General features: G+C 40.8%; 1 long non-coding RNA gene across 20 annotated transcripts in view; it reads right to left on the bottom strand.

The window, feature by feature from the left end:
* The window catches only part of LOC102163738, a 55,587-nt gene that overhangs the window by 32,846 nt on the left and 3,675 nt on the right, over window positions 1-19,066 (bottom strand). For all 20 annotated transcript variants that reach the window (XR_002346064.1, XR_002346063.1, XR_002346066.1 and 17 more), the window contains exons 2-4: window positions 16,632-16,671; window positions 11,692-11,829; window positions 7,709-9,132 (exon numbers count right to left, since the gene is read on the bottom strand). This is a non-coding gene — a long non-coding RNA (uncharacterized LOC102163738). The remainder of the gene's footprint in view (window positions 1-7,708; window positions 9,133-11,691; window positions 11,830-16,631; window positions 16,672-19,066) is intronic.

Raw genomic sequence — 19,066 nt, 5'->3', positions numbered from 1 at the left:
TTCCAATTGGACCCCTAGCCTGAGAACCTCCATACGCTATGGGTGTGGCCCTAAAACACACACACGCACACAAAAGAATGGATACACAATGAGGTCCTGCTGTATAGCACAGGGAACTATATCCATTCTCTCTGGATAGAGCATGATGGAAGATGGAATGAGAAAAAGAATGCATGTACATGTGTGACTGGGTCACTTAGCTGCACAGCAGAAATTGACACAAGGCTATAAATCAACTATACTTGAATGAAAAATTTTAAAATACAATAATAAAAAAAGAAATAGTCAAAAATAATTTGATCACTTGACTCACTTAAAAACCCGCCCGTCTCCAGAAGTGAAATACCATTTCATGCACCTGCTGATAAAACAGATTTGTCCAATGTGGGATTTTTTTTTTTCATCTAAAATGGTTTAATCAGTCTCTTCATTTTATGGCACCTGCTTCTCACTGACCTATGTTCTACCTTCTTTTAAAAAATTGACCGAAATATGAACTCATTCATTCATTCACTGTTAGAAACACATTCAAAATGAATGCAGGCCAAGAGTCTGGCCAAGAAGATAGACTAATACCCATCAACGAAGACAACATGACCACTGCTCACAGGAGTAACTTTTTAGACACCTTCTTGTTTTCTTAAATCATAGTCCGTGAAAAGAACTGATTTCATCCTGCAGCTTATATTCTCAGGCCATACTTGGCCTTCTTTCAATTAGGCACATATTTAAATCATTTTTTTGTGTGTGTTTTTAGGGCCACACCCATGGCATATGGAATATCTCAGGCTAGGGGTCCAATCAGAGCTACAGCCACACCACAGCAACGCAGGATCCAAGCCACGTCTGCAACCTATTTTTTGCAATAATTTTGTCTTTTTAGGGCCGCACCTGCGGGCATATGGAAGTTCCCAGGCTAAGGGTCAAATCGCAACTAAAGCTGCCGGGCTACACTGCAGCCACAGCAATGCAGGATCTGAGCCACATCCGCGAATCACACCACAGCTCATGGCAATGCCGGATCCTTAACCTATTGAGCAAGGCCAGGGATCAAACCCATGACCTCATGGATACTAGTCGGATTCGTTTCCACTGAGCCACAAGGGGAACTCCCCCAGGAAATAGTGTATTTAATAGCAATCCTTGTTTCCTTGCAGACATGCCTCATTGGTCATCGTCCACTTACACGTCGTTATTCTTGCATTGCTTCACCTGCAATACATTTCACAGTCATTACGAACTAAAGCTCAACAAGTTTCCATCGTGGCTCAGTGGTTAATGAACCTGACTAGGAACCATGAGGTTTGCGGGCTCGACCCCTGGCCTCTCTCAGTGGGTCAAGGATCCGGTGTTGGCGTGAGCTGTGGTGTAGGCCGGCAGCTGTAGCTCCAATTCGACCCCTAGCCTGGGAACCTTCATGTGCAGCTCTAAAAAAAAAAAAAAACAAAAAAACAAACAAACAAAAAAAAACAAAGAACTAAAGCTCAGGAACATCTGTGACTGTTTATTACTTTTGCTGTTTATTACTTTTGCTGCAAGCCCCTCTTCCCCAAAGGAAACAAATTTCTTTTTTCTAATGAATCTCAAAGTTATAGAGCTTAATCAAAATCTTTGATTGACACCTCTCAGAACACTCATCTATATAGAACATCTTCTTCTTCCTTTTTTAAGCATTGTTCATTCCTTCCTTTATCGATAGTGAATAATTATATAGTGAATAATTATATAATCAATTTTTATACATCAAAAAGCCCAAAGAACAACACCCTCGAATATCACTAATAACTGTCTATCTGCCATTTTCCACGCTGCTGATAGACAAGAACATGTTTTGCAATGTATACATATATATACAATGCAATATATACATGCAAGTGTATCTCTGTGTGTGTGTGTGTGTGTGGGTTTTGCACATTTAAATTAGCATCCTTGCTTCACATCAGCTCCATTGGTCCATGCTCAGCCCTTTTCATTTAAAGATGATGCAGTGAACAACTACAGGGACCATAATCTTACTCCGTAACTAAAACGTCAATGGTTTTGTCCATCTGCCTATGTGCTCCTCTTTCAGAAAATCACTAGCTTAAATCTTTATCAGTGAAACATTACTTAAATGAATTGCAGTGCGAAAATAAAACCCAATGTGAAGCGGCCCTGAAAATGAGGGAAACACCTGCATCTTTTTTAACACTTTATCGAAGAAGAGTTGATGTACAATGTCATGTTAATTTCTGCTGCACGAGCAAAGCGAGTCGGTTACACTCACGTATATATTCTTTTTCATATTCTTTTCCATTATGATTTATCACAGGTATTGAATAGCGTTCCCTGCCTGCACCTTTTATTTATTGGACTTTAGGAGAACTAAATCAGAGTGATTATAAATCCCAATTCTGGTACCTATTGGTGTTATTTGGTTTGATTACTTTGAAAAATTTAAGCCACACCCAGGAACCAATCTCCCAACTAAGAACACAAACTGTGCTCCTCACATCACTCTCTCCGTCCTTAAACCACAGAGTTTGTAAAAGCCAAGATCCCTAGCACTAGGTAATGACTGAGGCATCTGCAGTATGTTCACTCGGTGAAAACGCAGACTTGCAAAAGAAAGAGCGAGCCTAGGTTGGATTTTCTTTAACAGAAATTAGTCTTGCAGTATTAGCCTAATTATAAACTTGGGTCATTTAATAATCTCACCACTGCCCAAGAATGGCACTCCTTATTTACCGGCTCATTTCATCTTTATTTTGAAATAATACAGTGAATGCCAACATGAGAACAAAAACCCTTATCTATCATAAATATGTGTCTACAAACTCCCCATCCATAAATTTAACAGCTGGGTAATTGCTGTTAATGGCTCTCACTTGTGCAAAACTGGAGAAACGTACATCTTGGTTTTACGATATTCTCACCCGTTCACACCAGTGTCACGCTTTAGATGTCCAGGATCCATTGATTTATTCATGTGCATAATTAGGCATGAAACGAACGAATTATTTACCCATTTTTCTCAAGAATTGCTCCTTGTAAATTTCTATGTGTACTTTAGCCAAAGCGGAAGGAACCCAGGGTTGTCTTTAACTGGATGGCATCGGGGTACAGCAGGAATAATCACCGACTTTGGTTCAAAATACATGTTCCTTACTGGCCCTTCCTGGGCCTTCTTTGGAGTAATTTATCTATATATAAAATGCATTCCTTCACTCTCTTTGTTTTTTTTTTAATTAAAATACAGTTGATTTACAGCGTAGTGCCAATTTCTGCTGTACAGTACAGTGACCCGATCACACATGTACATGCATTTTTTTTCCTCACACTCTCTTCCATCGTGTTCTATCCCAAGAGTTGGAATATAGTTTGCTGTGCTGTACAGTATGTCCTCACTGCTTATGCATACAACTCCACAACACAAAAACAAACAACCCAATCGAAACATGGGCAGAAGACCTAAATAGACATGTCTCCAAAGGAGACATACGGCTGGCCAACAGGCACATGAAAAGATGCTCAACCTCACTAATTATTAGAGAAATGCAAATCAAAACTACAAGGAGGTACCGGGGTCTCTTTTCATTTGTTGCGTGCTTTCTTTCCCAGTTTTATGGCCTCATCCATAGCATATGGAAGTTCCTGGGCCAGGAACTGAATCCAAGCCACAGCTGCAGCGTGGCTTGCAGTGCCAAATCCTTCAGTCCCCTGCACTGGGCTGGGGATTGAACCCACACCTCCACAGCAACCCAAGCCACTGCCGTCAGACTCTTAACCCCCTGTGCCATGGCAGGACCTCCTAAAATGCATTCCCTCACTCTCTTATAACAATATATCAATATCAAGGAAAACCGAGATACTAGATCAGAGCAGTGAAGATCCTGCTTCATGCTCACGCCCCATGAAAACGACTAAATTCTCTTGTGATGTTTCTTAAAAACAAAACTCAGTGCATAGAGTTAGATTCATCACAACTCTGGTCGTATTCAACGCTGATCAAAATTCCCAACATTGGTTCATATTTGGCCCTCTCTCAATAAAATGAGTACTTAAGCAACTGTTTATGTAAACTTCCTTTTTGTCCTTTTCTAACTGAAACCACCAGCCAAGCAATGAGAGCAGCAAGCTGGATTCTTGGGGATCTCTTTCCATATTGGCCCTAGGGAAGGCTGCAGAGCTTTAACCTATTTACCTACAGACCCAGGGTTTCAAACAGGCACTGCAAATAACCTTTGTTTTATTACCTCATTTCCTAATTGGTCGACCGTGCTCTCCCCATCTCCATCATTTGCAAATTCTTTCTTTATCCTTTCATAAGTTCACTTCCCCAAAAGTTTACCCTACGCCTCTTTTTTTCCACAATGGACCACAGGTTTCAAGAAAGGAATTAATTACAATTTTGGATTCAGACCCAATCACCACTCTAGGAGTCATTGTTTTTATTTATTTATCTTTTTTTTTTTTTTTTGTCTTTGGGGGGGCCACACGCGCAGCATATGGAAGTTCCCAGGCTAGGGGTCAAAAAGCTGCAGCGGCCAGTCTATACCACAGCCACAGCAATGAGGGACCCGGGCCACATCTGTGACCTACACCACAGCTCACAGTAACCCTGGATCCTTAACCCACTGAGCAAGGCCAGGGATCGAACTGGCATCCTCGTGGGTACCAGTCAGGTTCTTTGCTACCACTGTGCTGCAATGGGGCCTCCTAGAAGTCATCACTGATGCAAGCTTTGCACTTTGTCCTCAACCCTGTATCCCTTTGCTTATTGATTCATTCACTACACCAATAATAACACAATCACCGATAATAACACAATCATATAATTTCCAAAGTCTGGAACAGAAGATCCTTGAATGTTACCAGGATCCGTCAATGTGCTCGTTTCCCATAGAGCTAACATTAGATCTCTTTTTGCAATGACCCTCCCCGTAGACCGTGCACGCTCCCTCCCGCTGAGATCTTTTCAGGGGAAAGATGTTGGTATCAACTGTCATGTTAGCATAAAGGAGAAGAGCAAACACTTCTGAAAACGTGTGAAACCCCTTCCATCTTTCTGTAGGAGTCCTCCGCTGTCAGAATTGAATTAAACATCCTTGTCTGTGGCTCATCAGCTGTTCCCATCATCGGTAATGGCCATCATTCTTTAATTTGATACTTTTATGAAGCTATGTTCTGAAATATTTCCGTCAACTCCCAGGAACAAACTCTCCTCACCAGGCACAGAAGCTTTGAATGTTACCCAACTTGGTATTTATGCTTCTTAAACACAGAAGCATCAGCCAAGCTCTTCTTCGTCAGATATGATTAAATTAGCCACGGTGTGTGAATTCTGAGGTAAAAGGAGGCTCGAAAAATAACGCAAAACCGTAAATTGAGGGGTGTTGCGAGGATACGACGTGTAGGCTTCTAGACTGGCCCTAACACTTGCTTCGTTTCCTTGGCCTGAGAATACCCCTCTTTTATGTAATTTTCATTTCCGGCAACAGAATGAGCACCACTGAATGCACTGCCTGACCCATAGGTCAGAACTTTTCCCTCTACGCAAGTAAAGTCAAATTTCTCTTCTAAGGAATCTCTCTGATGCAGGCTGGATGCCTTTTACTCCTTGTTTTGTGGTCCATGCTTTGACTGCTTTCTGCATCCACTCACGCACTCATTCATTCATTTAATGACTCACGGACTAAGTGCACCAGCTGCTCATTATGTAAAAAAAAGGGGGAAATGCTAAAATGGGCAGCAACCCAGAAACAAAATACTATTATGTGCATCTGCCTATGTGCGCATTATGCAAAATGGGAGAAGCCCAGGATTTTTTTAAGTATGGAAATCAACTGTGCAAAACAGGATAATCATTATTCTTATTTCATAATACAGCTCCTCACTGGTGTGTGATTTGCATCTTCGAAGGAAAATATGAATCTATTCACTCTCTAATAACAATATATAATTATAATATGTCACTGTGGTAATTATAACTCACTGGACAAAAACTTTCCAATAATATTAACGTGATCATATACTCACAGCTAAACCATCTTAAGTCAATCATAACTCTTATTATGGGGCACATTCTCATCATTCGCCCATGATTGTTCTTTTTGTCTATTAGATAGTTAAGTAATTATTTGGGCAAACATTGTGCCCTTTGCTTAAAAATCATCAGCAAGCCCCCATCAATCCGTAACGACAACATTCAATCCTGGGCATGCTTGTCTATCTGCTTCCTGCTGCAAGAGGGAAAAGCTTAATATATTTATTTTCCTAGACCTCAGTGCTTTGGAAATATTTGAAAACACACTCGCACCGTTGAATAATGTATGGCTTTCCTTATCTTCGTTCATTCTTCCATGTCTTTCTTCATGCATTATTTCATTTATTTTAAAAAAAAATCCATACCCAAGGAACACGTAGCCCAAGAACAGGATCCTAAATATTCCCTTCTTTTTTTATGAAATGATTTTTTATTTTTTCCATTACAGTAGGTTGACAGCGTTCTGTCAATTTCTACTGTACAGCAAAGTGACCCAGTCACACATATACACACATTCTTTTTCTCACGTGACCCTCCATCCTGCTCCATCACAAGCGACTAGATAGAGTTCCCTGGGCTATACAGCAGGATCTCATTGCTTATCCACTCCAAATGCAATAGTTTGCATCTATTAAGCCCGGACTAAATATTCCCATCTTACGCCACAAGCATCTTCACCACAGAGGGAATATAACTAGATCTCTTCTTATCATGACCTCAGAGCTATCAAGTTTAATCAGAATACTTAATTCAGACACCCCAGAATTCTCATCATTGATCCAGACTTGGCTTTTTTTTTGTCTTCTTCACTCCTATCTTCCTTTCTAGATCACTTTTACATGCATAAATTATAATACAATCAATATCCATAAATCATAAACGCCAAGACCAAGATGAATGACTGTTACTAAGCTAAGTCTATCCGCACTTGGCCCACAGAACTAATACATTTAATGATTTTTTTCAATGCACCTCTGTATTGCAAGGATGGATTAATCAACAGCTGTGCTTTATATCAACATCATAAATTGTTTTCGGTTTTTGTTCTGTTTACTTTTATTTTTTTGCTTTCTGGGGCCACAACCGTGGCATATGGAAGTTTCCAGGCTAGGGTTCGAATTGAAGCGACAGCTGCCGGCCTATGCCACAGCCACAGCAACACAGGATACAAGCCGTGTCTGTGACCTACACCACAGCTCATGGCAACGCCAGGTCCTTAACCCACTGAGCAAGGCCAGGGATCGAACCTGCAACCTCATGGTTCCCAGTCAGATTCGCCAACCACTGAGCCATGACAGGAACTCCAAGAGTAAGGCTTTTAAATATTAGAAGTACACTTCTGACTCTTAGTTAATAGCCGACTAATTATTTTCATGAACATTTGTGGAACTGGATAGATTTCAAATCTAGTGTCATGGCACATTCTTACAAATAATCCTAGCTTTACCTTACTTTTATTTAACACGTTCTTTCACTTATTCATTTCATTTTCAATCAAATAATCTGATCCTCTACTTTTCTTAAAAAGGTATTATTTATAATAAACTATAAAATGTATTATATACATGTTAAATATAAGGATTTGTAATAAACATATCCTATAAACATGAGCTATAGTAAAATTACATGTCTGTGAAATACTAAACCCTCCCACTGAACCCAGCACTGAAGCACTATGATTACCTGGCATATCTCCATGTACTTAATCGAAGCAGGGAGAAACTAGGTCCCATCTTGTTATATGGCCCTCAGGAGGGTGGAACAGGATCAGTCATTAATCTTCCTCCACCTCATAGGCGCCATACTCTTCAGCGTCTGCCCTCTTTTTCAGAATCATTTGAGATAAAAATCATCTTCATCCTATACCTTATAACAATAAATAATTACCTGAGAATCAACATACGCTCCCACCGGCCCAGCATGCCAACCTGGACACTAAGTCGCACCTGCCTGTGCGCTCCTGTGTATCTGGAGTTGCTACTGTGTTTCAAAGGGGGTAACAGCTTTGACCCACGATCACACGGGAACTCTGTGCTAAGTAAACATGTGACTAAGAATACTTGTTTCACGACACTCGCCTAAATCACTCATGTGCGACCCTTGCTGTCTTCACTCACTTACACACATGTTCATTCACGTGCATCAACACACTCCATACTCAGGACCCACAGAGACCCAACAACAGCTCCCCAACTGGCTTGAACTTCTCCTCTGAACTCTGTTCCCTTAGAGGGAAGAACAAAGTCTCCTTCTATTGGATCTCAGAGTTAGGGTTTAATCAAAGTTCTTGATTCATATACCCCAGAACTCTCATCATTGATCCAAGCTCCACATTCTTTCTCCGTGTACTTATTTATACATTGTTTAGGGATTGTTTGTACATTATTTATTGATTCTTTCATTCATGGCTTCACTGATGTTAAAAAAAATTTAATTTCCATGAATCACAAAAACCCAAGAGCAAGATCTTTGAATATTGCAGAGAGCAGGTGACAACCATTTATTTCCCATAGAGCTAGCAAATGAGATCTCTGTTTAATTGGATCTCAGTGTTTCACATATAGATTAATCAATAACCTTGCTTCGTACATGGGCCATGTATTTTACGACTGTCTGCTTGCTCATCTTTCATTGAATTTCTTTGTATTTTAAAAATAGTATAACGAACCTACCATTTACCCCCATAACTAGAACACTAAAGCACTGTCTCTCTTCCCGGGTGCTCCTTCCTCAATGAGTTATTGTTATCAATAGAGAAATACTCTTAAAATGCGGTGCAAAAATGCAACAGAATATTAAGCAACTGTGAAAATGAATGTAAAACCCTCCGATGGGGTTTGAATGGATCTCGGTTGCACTGAAAGGGATTAATCCCAACCGGTGGTTCATTTCACATTTTCATTAATGATCCACAGGAGGCCTCCTCTGACTTTACGGTTGCAGTAGCCACTCGTTCCTTTGAAACAATCCCAGGGACCACATGAATCACCTACCTCCAAACCAAGAACACAAAATCTGTTCCTTACGTGAGTCCCTTGGCTGTGTATCCACGGATACTGACAGCTGACAGCTTCATCACTGAATCAATCAGATTGGGTATGTTGAATCTGTGGAGTAAAAAACAGATTTTAGAAAACTGAAGAGGGAGGGGAGATTTAGATGTTTTTGAGAGACCTCAGCCTCACTGTAACAGATTCATCATAAAACCCTGTTTCCATCACATTCCATTAGCCCAAGAATAGCCCTCTTTTTATTTAGTTTCTTCCATTGCTAATGCATGTAATTCGGTGCCACATGCTAAATCTACCTCCTAGTAGAAGAGTTAAGAACCATGCCTGTTCCAGATTCGCTCTAGTGAACCCACCCACACAGGTGAGTGTCAACATGACTCTCTTTACGGGTCCTCCTTGATTAGAAGGAGGTATGTCTGCATCATTCGCACCAGTGATGCGTGCTTGACCCGACTTGGTGAATTTATTCACTTATTTGCTTAGTTTTTATTTATTCATTCATGGAATGACTTGCTCATATTTTCATTTTTAAGCAAGCGCAAAAGAATCTCAAATACTATCATAGGTAACTGTCTCTATGTTCTTTACCCCCCTGGCCGGTGGCCAAGCCCTTTTTGTTTATATGGACATCAGAAGAGTACTCTTCTTCCCGTCATGGCTCAGTGGTTAACGAATCCAACTAGGAACCATGAGGTTGTGGGTTCGATCCCTGGCCTTGCTCAGTGGGCGAAGGATCCAACGTTGCCGTGAGCTGTGGTGTAGGCTGCAGACGCAACTCGGATCCCACGTGGCTGTGGTGTAGGCTCCGATTAGATACCTAGCCTGGGAACCTCCATATGCCGAGGGAGGAGCCCTAGAAATGGCAAAAAGACAAAAAAAAAAAAAAAGGAGTACACTGAGATTAATAAACCATTTTTTAAATGTTTGCCATATTGTTTTTCAAATTTAATTTGACTGATTTACAATGTTGTGTTAGTTTCAGGTGTATAGCAAAGCGAATCAGTCATATATATAAATATATCCACACTTTTGTCCCACAAAGGTTATTACACACTACCGAGTAGACTGTCGGGTGCTCGACAGCAGGCTCTCGTTAATCATCTCTTTTATACAGTCGTGTGTTTATGTTATTCCCTCCCCCCAAGGCCTCCCTCCCCTCCAGTGGTTACCTGTGGACCATAAGAAATCATGTGTTTTGAAATCTGTGAATTTACTTGTTTTTTAAAATCAGTTCCTGTGTACTATTTTTTGTTAGATTCCATATATAACTGATGTCATATAGAAACCGTTTTAAATGAGTAATACCCTCGTTGGTCCACGTCTGCCCTCCTTTAAATAATCTCTTCCTGGAGTTCCCATCGTGGCTCAGTGGTAACGAACCCGAGTAGTATCCATGAGGACGTGGGTTCAATCCCTGGCCTCGCTCAGGAGGTTAAGGATCCAGTGTTGCCATGAGCTGTGGTGTAGGTTGCAGACGCAGCTCAGATCCAGAGTTGCTGTGGCTGTGGTGTAGGCTGACAGCTGCAGCTCTGATTTGACCCTTAGCCTGGGACCCTCCATACGCCATGGCTGCGGCCCTAAAAAGCACATAAATAAATAAATAATCTCTTCCTTTATTCACTAACAGTAACATCACCAATATTAATGAACCTACGTACTCCAGGCAAGAGTCCTAAATAATATTAACATCTGCCCATAGGCTCAATACCCACAGAATAACTAGATGCATTTTTCAAAAATGATAGTGGCTGAAATAAACTGATTCAGTCATAATTCCCTCATATATTTCATCCTTAATATTGGCCCATGCTTGATCTTTAATTAGATAGTTCTGTGACCAATTATTATATTTCCTAAAAAAGTTAACAACAAGCAACCCGAAACAACACTGACTTTTTACATAAAGCTGTCCGTATGTTTCTGATCAACATAGTAAAAGCCTTGACCCTTCCCAAATTGGAACTCAGTTCCTCGAACTTGTTTTAAGAATAATCTGGGAGTTCCCGTCGAGGGTCAGTGGTTAACGAATCCGACTAGGAACCATGAAGTTGCAGGTTCGATCCCTGGCCTTGCTCAGTGGGTTAAGGATCCGGCGTTGCCATGAGCTGTGGTGCAGGTCGCAGATGCGGCTCGGATCCCACGTTGCTGTGGCTCTGGCGTGGGCTGGCGGCTACAGCTCCGATTCGACCCCTAGCCTGGGAACCTCCATATGCCGCGGGAACGGCCCTAGAAAAGGCAAAAAGACAAAAACAAAAAAGAATAATCTGTACCTCATTCCATACTCTTCTTGGGGGTTATCACCTGTTCTCTGTCTTCATTCACTATGTTTTTTATTTACTCAGACCTGATTCACTGATAAAACAATTCATACCTAAGATCTATCAAAACCAAAAGCAAGATGCCTGTACTCCTAACTTCAGCTATAAGCTCAAGTCCCATCGTGGCAGGAAATTAGGTTTGTTTTTATAATGGACCTCAGACTTAGAGGGTTTAATCAAAATCCTTGGTGCAGACACCTGAGACCTAGAGGTGGGAATTTTTCATTATTCATTTATCCATTTGCTTATCCCTTCATTCATTGATGGACTAACAATTACTTAATCAATATCCATTAATCATATCAAAGCAAGACTACGAGCAAAAAATATTACTGACCTGTGATTTTTGTTCATTTCTCTCAGACCTAATAGAATCTTTCTACAGGGGACCTCGCTGGTGGCACAAGGATCAGCCAATAGTCTTCATGCAACTCCACACTCCCCATCGCCATTCTTGGTCCTTTTTGAATCTTTCCTGAATTTATTCAAATTTTAAATATGTGAGAATCCAGGAATGTCTCATTTTCCTTCACTAATAACATTCTGTCATTCCTTGTGTTTCACCTCTTAACAGATTAGAAACTTGAATCTTTATCCCTGGTGGAATACGTAAGTCAACAGTGGGGAAAAATACCATGAAATCATAAACATGTAAAATGAATGAAGCACCCTCTTTCGTCTTTTAATGGACCCCGCTTGTCCAAAGCTGGATCAAGCTGAAGTGTTGGGTCATGGCCCATTTCACCAGTGCTCACTCTGGACTCATTTTTAATTTATCTACTTGCATATCTATTGTTTAATTTGATTAGCCATGAATTGATTTAACTATTTATCTATTTCTTAAAAGATAAGATAATTAACAAGAATAAATACATGCTCATACAACTCAGTATCATAAAAACAAGCCACCCAATCAAAAATATGCGGAAGAGAGTTCCCGTCGTGGCGCGGGGGAAACGAATCTGACTAGGAACCAGGAGGTTTGGGGTTTGATTCCTGCCTGGCCTTGCTCAGTGGGTGAAGGATCCGGTGTTGCCATGAGCTGTGGTGTAGGCGGCAGACGTGGCTCGGATCAAGTGTTGCTGTGGCTCTGACGTAGACCGGCAGCTACAGCTCCAATTGGACGCCTAGCCTGGGAACCTCCATATGCCGCGGGAGCAGCCCTAAAAGACAAAAAGACAAAAAAAAAAAAAAAAATGGGCAGAAGATCTGAATGGACATTTTCCCAAAGAAGACATACAGAGAGCCAAGAGATACATGCAAAGATGCTCATCATCCCGAACTATTAAAAAAATGCTAATCAGAACTACAGTGAGATATGACTTCACACCTGACATAATGGCAATCATCAAAAAGTCCTCAGGAAACAGTGGGAGAGGGTGTGGTGGCAAAGCAAACTGGTGCAGCCACTACGGAGAAAGATATGAAGACGCCTTAAAAACTAAAAAGAGAACCACCACACCATCCAGCAATTCCATCCCTGGGATGGATCAAAAAGCAAAACAAAACAAAAACATAAATTCTAATTCAAAAAAATATATGCATCCCGATGCTTGTAGCAGCATTATTTACCATTTCCAAGATGTGGATGTAACCCAAGAGCCCATCCAGACAAATGGATAAAGAAAATGTGACATAGCAGTTCCTGTCGTGGCTCAGTGGTTAACGCATCTGACGGGGAACCTTGAGGTTGCAGGTTTGATCCCCGGCTTCGCTCAGTGGGTTAAGGATCCAGCGTTGCCGTGAGCTATGGTGTAGGTTGCAGACGCGGCTCGGATCCCACGTTGCTGTGGCTGTGGTGTAGGCTGGCAGCTACAGCTCCAATTGGACCCCCAGCCTGGGAACCTCCACATGCAGCAGGAGCGGCCCTAGAAAAGGAAATAAGACAAAAATTTTAAAAAGAAAATGCGAGATATATATATATATATATATATATTTACACACGCACGCACACACACACACACACACACACACACGATGGAATATTACTTGGCCATAAAAACAAATGAGATATTGCCTTTTATAGCAATATGGATGGAAGCCTAGAGAATATTATGCTTAGTGAAATAAACTAGAGAAAAACAAATACTATATAACTCACATGTGGGATCTAAAAAAACAATGTCTATGCAAGACAAAAACAGACTCAGATAACAGAAAACAAACGTGTGGCTATATTGTGTAGCACGGGGAATTATACGCATTATCTTACAACAATTCATAGCAGAGTATAATCTGCAAAAATACTGAATCATTATGCGGTATATCCGGAAATAATATAATACTGTAACTCAACTACGCTTCAATTTTACAAAAAAGTAAACCCATGAGCAGCCCAAACTGAATCTATCTAGGAAGCTTAAATAAGCTGGAGCCTAGACCTCATATTCTTTACATGGACACAGCAGTGAAAAATGAATTCATCTTAATAGTTGCTTCATAACATAAAATTGTTCATCAGTGGTCCATGGCTTGCCTCCATTTAACTAACTGTGACGAATTTCTTCATCATTCCTTTATATTTCATAGCTTGGAATCTAAAGAAATTGTTCAAAAACCCTGAATAAAACTAACCATCTGTCAACGCGTCCATTTCCTACAGCGATAACCAACTAGATCTTTGTTGTAGTTTAATGAACTCAGTGAATAAACCGGATTAATTAAACTCTTATCAGCTGCCACAAGCTCAACACGGGTCCTCTTTAATTTTCTTAGTTATGTAAGCCTCGCCTCTTTTTTTTAAAATGAATGTCAGTGCTTTTTTTTTAATGGACTTCAGTGCTTCAAAAACACGTTAATAATAATTCTTGCCCCGCGGGGCCATGCTTGGCTTTCTTTTCTTCATTCACTGATATACTGGTTTAATTGGTGTACTGATTCACTTACACAGTAACAACCTAATCAGTACTCACGCGCCTCGAAAGTCTAAGATTAAGACCCAGCGAACTTGCTAATCACTGACTATAGGCTCATTGCCTACAGAGCTGAGACTAGGTATTTTTTGCGGTGGATTTCAGTGGTGCCAGATGGACTGACCAGCAGCTTTGCTCACTACGCTGTCCTCATCTGGCACCTGCCGTGCTTCATCTTCTCCTATTTAGTTAGTTACTTAATCAGATATTTGTCCATGGAGGTCATTTCCTTTAAAAAATAAAAATTAAAAAAAACCCATCACCAACCCAATAAAACGGCATTGACCACTAAACACAGCTGTTTGTACTCATTATCCAAATGGATTAACCATGTTACATGGTTTTTATGGGCGTTGCTGCTTCCCTGAAAATATTTAAAATAGTCCTTGGGTCAATATATACCTTAATGCTTAGTATGTGCTTTTTCCTGTGTTTTTTCATTTATTTATTCACTTTTCATTACATGATCCATTAATTGGCTGATAAGAATATAATCGATACCCATGGGTCAGAAAAAACACAAAGGAAAAGGCCCTCCAATATTCTTACATTGGTCTACAGCAATGCTGGTCAATACAATATAATGCAAGCCACCTATATGTTTAGGTTTTCTAGACTCCACACTTGTTAAAGTAAAAAGAAAACTGTAATTGTATATTTTATTTAACCCAATACCACTATCACGTCCACTCATTTCTAAAACTATCAGTGTAAGTAAATTATTTATGAAAATTTTTTTTTGTATTTTTAGGGCCACACCCGCAGCATATGGAGGTTCCCAGGCTGGGGTGAAATCAGAGCTGTAGCAGCTGGCCTACACCACAGCCACAGCAATGCAGGATCCAGGCCACATCTGCAACCTTCACCACAGCTCACAGCAACGCCGGATCCTTAACCCACTGAGCGAGGCCCAGGATTGAACCTGCGTCCTCACTGATACTAGTCAGGTTCATTAAAGGCTGAGCCACGACAGGAACTCCGGAAATATTTTACACTTTCTTTGGTAAGGAATTTTCTAAACTTGGTGTGTCTCTCCCACATCGGTCACATCTCAATTCAGACTGGCCACATTTCACGCGTTCGGTATCCACCTGCGGTTACTGGCCATTGTACTGGACGGCATGCGTCCATAGGCTGGTTTCCCTCAGAAATAATACACTAGACGTCTCTCTCTAATGACCATGAACATACGAGTCAGTCAACATTCTTGCTACATAGCAATCCCACTTATTAGTGGCCTGTTTTCAGCTCCCTTTCTCTTAATGTGTCTGTATTTCGAAGATGACACCATGAACTACTCAGACCCCGCCGTCTTCTTCCACAAAGAACACTGACGTGTCTGTTCAGCTCCCTCTCAACCGGTTATCAGCACAGATGTTTATCAACAGGGGGATGCTGAAGTCAACGGTGGTAGAAAATTAATATGGAATATTAAAATACCTATAACATAAATGGTCTTGGTATTTTTTTGTAGTTGTCTTTTTGCCTTTTCTAGGGCCATTCCTGCGGCATACGGAGGTTCCCAGGCTAGGGGTAGAATCGGAGCTATAGCCACCGGTCTACGCCAGAGCCACAGCAACGTGGGATCCAAGCCGTGTCTGCAACCTACACCACAGCTCACGGCAACGCCGGATCCTTAACCCACTGAGCGAAGCCAGGGATCGAACCCACAACCTCATGGTTCCTAGTCGGATTCGTTAACCACTGTGCCACGACGGGAACTCCAGCCTTGGTATGTTTTTAACGGAAGTAAGTTGTATTCTATAGCAGTGTATATCTGTTAATCCCTTCCCCCTAAAATATCCCCTCTCCACAGTTTCCCCTTTGGTAACCATAAGTTTGATTTCAAAATCTGTGAGCTCATTTCTGGTTTATAAATAAGTTATTTTGTATCATGATGTATCTAACCGAATACAACTTACTTCCATTAAAAATACACCGATGCCATTTAATTTACGTTATAAGTATGTTAATATTCCCTATTAATTTTATATCACCGTTGACTTCAACATTCCCCTATGGATAAACATCTATGCTGATATCTGCTGAGCTGTGGTGTAGCTCGCAGACGCGGCTTGGATCTGGCATTGTTGTGGTGTGCTGTAGGCCAGCAACTGTAGCTCCAATTGGACCCCTAGCCTGGGAACCTCCATGTGCCATGGGTGCGGCCCCAAACAAACACAACAACAACAACAAAAATAAAATATAATACAGACAAGAAAGGGGGCTAAAAACAGGCCAGTGATTGATTAGTTTGGGATTGCTACATAGCAAGAATATTGATTGACTCATATGTTCATGATCATTAGAAAGAGACATCTAGTACATTATTTCTGCAGGAAACAGATAACTAACAGGAACTTACTGTATAGCACAAGGAGATCGACTCAATATTCTGTAATAACCTATATAGGAAAAAAGAATGGATATATATAACTAATTTATTTTGCCGTATGCTTGAAATTAATACAACATTGCAAGTTAACTATACTCCAATAAAAATTTTTTTAAAAAAGAAGAGCTTGTCCCAGACACTACCACTCCTTTATCTAAGGACCATAAATTCGAAGGCAAGTTGGCCAGACGTAAATCCAAATCCACAGCCTGGAGCACACCTGCAGCAAGACACCCACAGACCCATATGCGACTAGAGTACATGTTGTAATTGTTGTCATAACTGTTATTTTGTAAGCCACTGAAATTGTGGGTTACTTGTTATGCAGCACTGCCACAGCAGTGACTAACTCATACATTATCTTCTGCTGATTTTTCTTTTTTTAATTTTGCTATTTCTTGGGCCGCTCCCACGGCATATGGAGGTTCCCAGGCTAGGGGTCCAATCGGAGTTGCAGCTGCTGGCCTACACCAGAGCCACAGCAACTCAGGATCCGAGCCATGTCTGCAACCTACACCACAGCTCACGGCAACGCCGGATCGTTAACCCACTGAGCAAGGGCAGGGATCGAACCCACAACCTCATGGTTCCTAGTCAGATTCGTTAACCACTGTGCCATAACGGGAACTCCCTTCTGCTGATTTTTAAAACATATTCATTTACTGGTTTCTGTTAGAATGCAGTCAGTGAAATCACCATGAATGCACCATGGAACCTAAGAAAAACCATAATTTTGATCCATATAAGTAATATATGGATACGTAATATAAATGGATATAAACAATAGAAAAAACTTTGTAATTCTCACCCTTAAATGGAGAGAAACAGAGACCTTTATAAAATGAACTTCAGTTGTGCATAAATGTACTAATATAAACACATGGCTCATGACATACTTTCTTCACTGGTCCTTGCTTCTCCTGTATGTATATTGACAATTAGTCACATCTATCTATATATTCCTCACCAACAAACGTAAAAGAGCCCCTATTTATGGACCACAGTTGGGGTGACTTGTAATAGTCACAAACATTGGTACCTGTCATATTATCATGCACTATGCATGGACTCCCGATTATTTATTATTCATTTTTTGAAATTAATAGTATAATAATATAATGAATATCTGCAAAACCACTGTTCAACCCACCCACTACAACTCTGACAATGGAATGTTTATCCTCTTACACCAAAATACACAGATCTTCAAAATTAGAGAAATGTTCACATATACTCTGGGGAACGCAGTGAAAGCAACGCGTGAGAGTTGATAAAACAAATGAATAAGCCCATGTCTCTTTTCCATGAACTAAAGACTTCTTTCCAGTGAATCTCCATTGTGCAGAACCAGATGAATTATAATCTTTGTCTCCTGGTACAGTCTCTTCTTTAGCCCATAATTAACCCTCTTTTATTAATTTATGTATTTAATTATTCATCGCTAATATTCAAGAAACTCTCATTAACCAACCACCCAATGCAACTAATAGAGTAGCCATTATCCACATGTGACGATTTAAAATCAATAAAAAGAAAGTCAAATTAAAAATTCAGTTCCTCATGCACACCAGGCACATTTTAAGTGCTGTGCATCACATGCAGCTAGGGGCCACCATACTGAACAGGACAATTTAGATACCATGTCCACTGCTGCAGAGATTTCTACTGGACGGTGCTAGAATACACTCTTTACCCTTAGGTAGGAGCCCTGAACTGCTTCTAATGAAGCTAAATGGGATTAAGCATAATTCTTGATTCTCTGTTGTTTGATTTGCTCATTTCTAAAGAAGTTTCGATGAGCATCCATAAATCCCTTCCCCTATTCCGCAGGGAGAACAATGACGTTATTTTTCATCTCCCGTTGTGCTCCGTGCTCAGTGAATACCCAAGATCTTTATCCATGGAGGGATGTTTAAATAAATTATGTACATATACACTGTGAAAAACAAAACAGCTGGTAAAAAGAATGAAACAGGCTCGATTATTTTTAGAGCCGTCAAGCGCACCGAACTAAAAACCCATCATCTTTTCATCTCTGGGCTCTTCTCATTACCAGTCTATGTTTTGGCCTTTGCTGTATTTCACACTTTTTGGGGTGCTGTCTTTTTAGGGCTGCACCCATGCACCCACGGCATATGGGATTTCCCAGGCTAGGGGTCCGATCAGAGCTGTAGCTGCCAGCCTACCCCACAGCCACAGCCATGCAAGATCCAAGCCACGTCTGCATCATACACTGCAGCTCACAGCAACACCGGATCCTCAACCCACTGTGCAAGGCCAGGGATCAAACCGACGTCCTCCCTGGATGCCAGTCGTGTTCGTTACCCACTGAGCCACGACAGGAATTTCCCATGTATTAATTTTTTTGGACTAAAACTAACATCCAACACATCCTCATGCAAAAC

Source organism: Sus scrofa, chromosome 7 (assembly GCF_000003025.6).
Source record: "Sus scrofa isolate TJ Tabasco breed Duroc chromosome 7, Sscrofa11.1, whole genome shotgun sequence".
Taxonomy (NCBI): domain Eukaryota; kingdom Metazoa; phylum Chordata; class Mammalia; order Artiodactyla; family Suidae; genus Sus; species Sus scrofa.
Note: the sequence above shows the minus strand (reverse complement) of the source record. Positions and strands in the feature narration are given on the sequence as shown.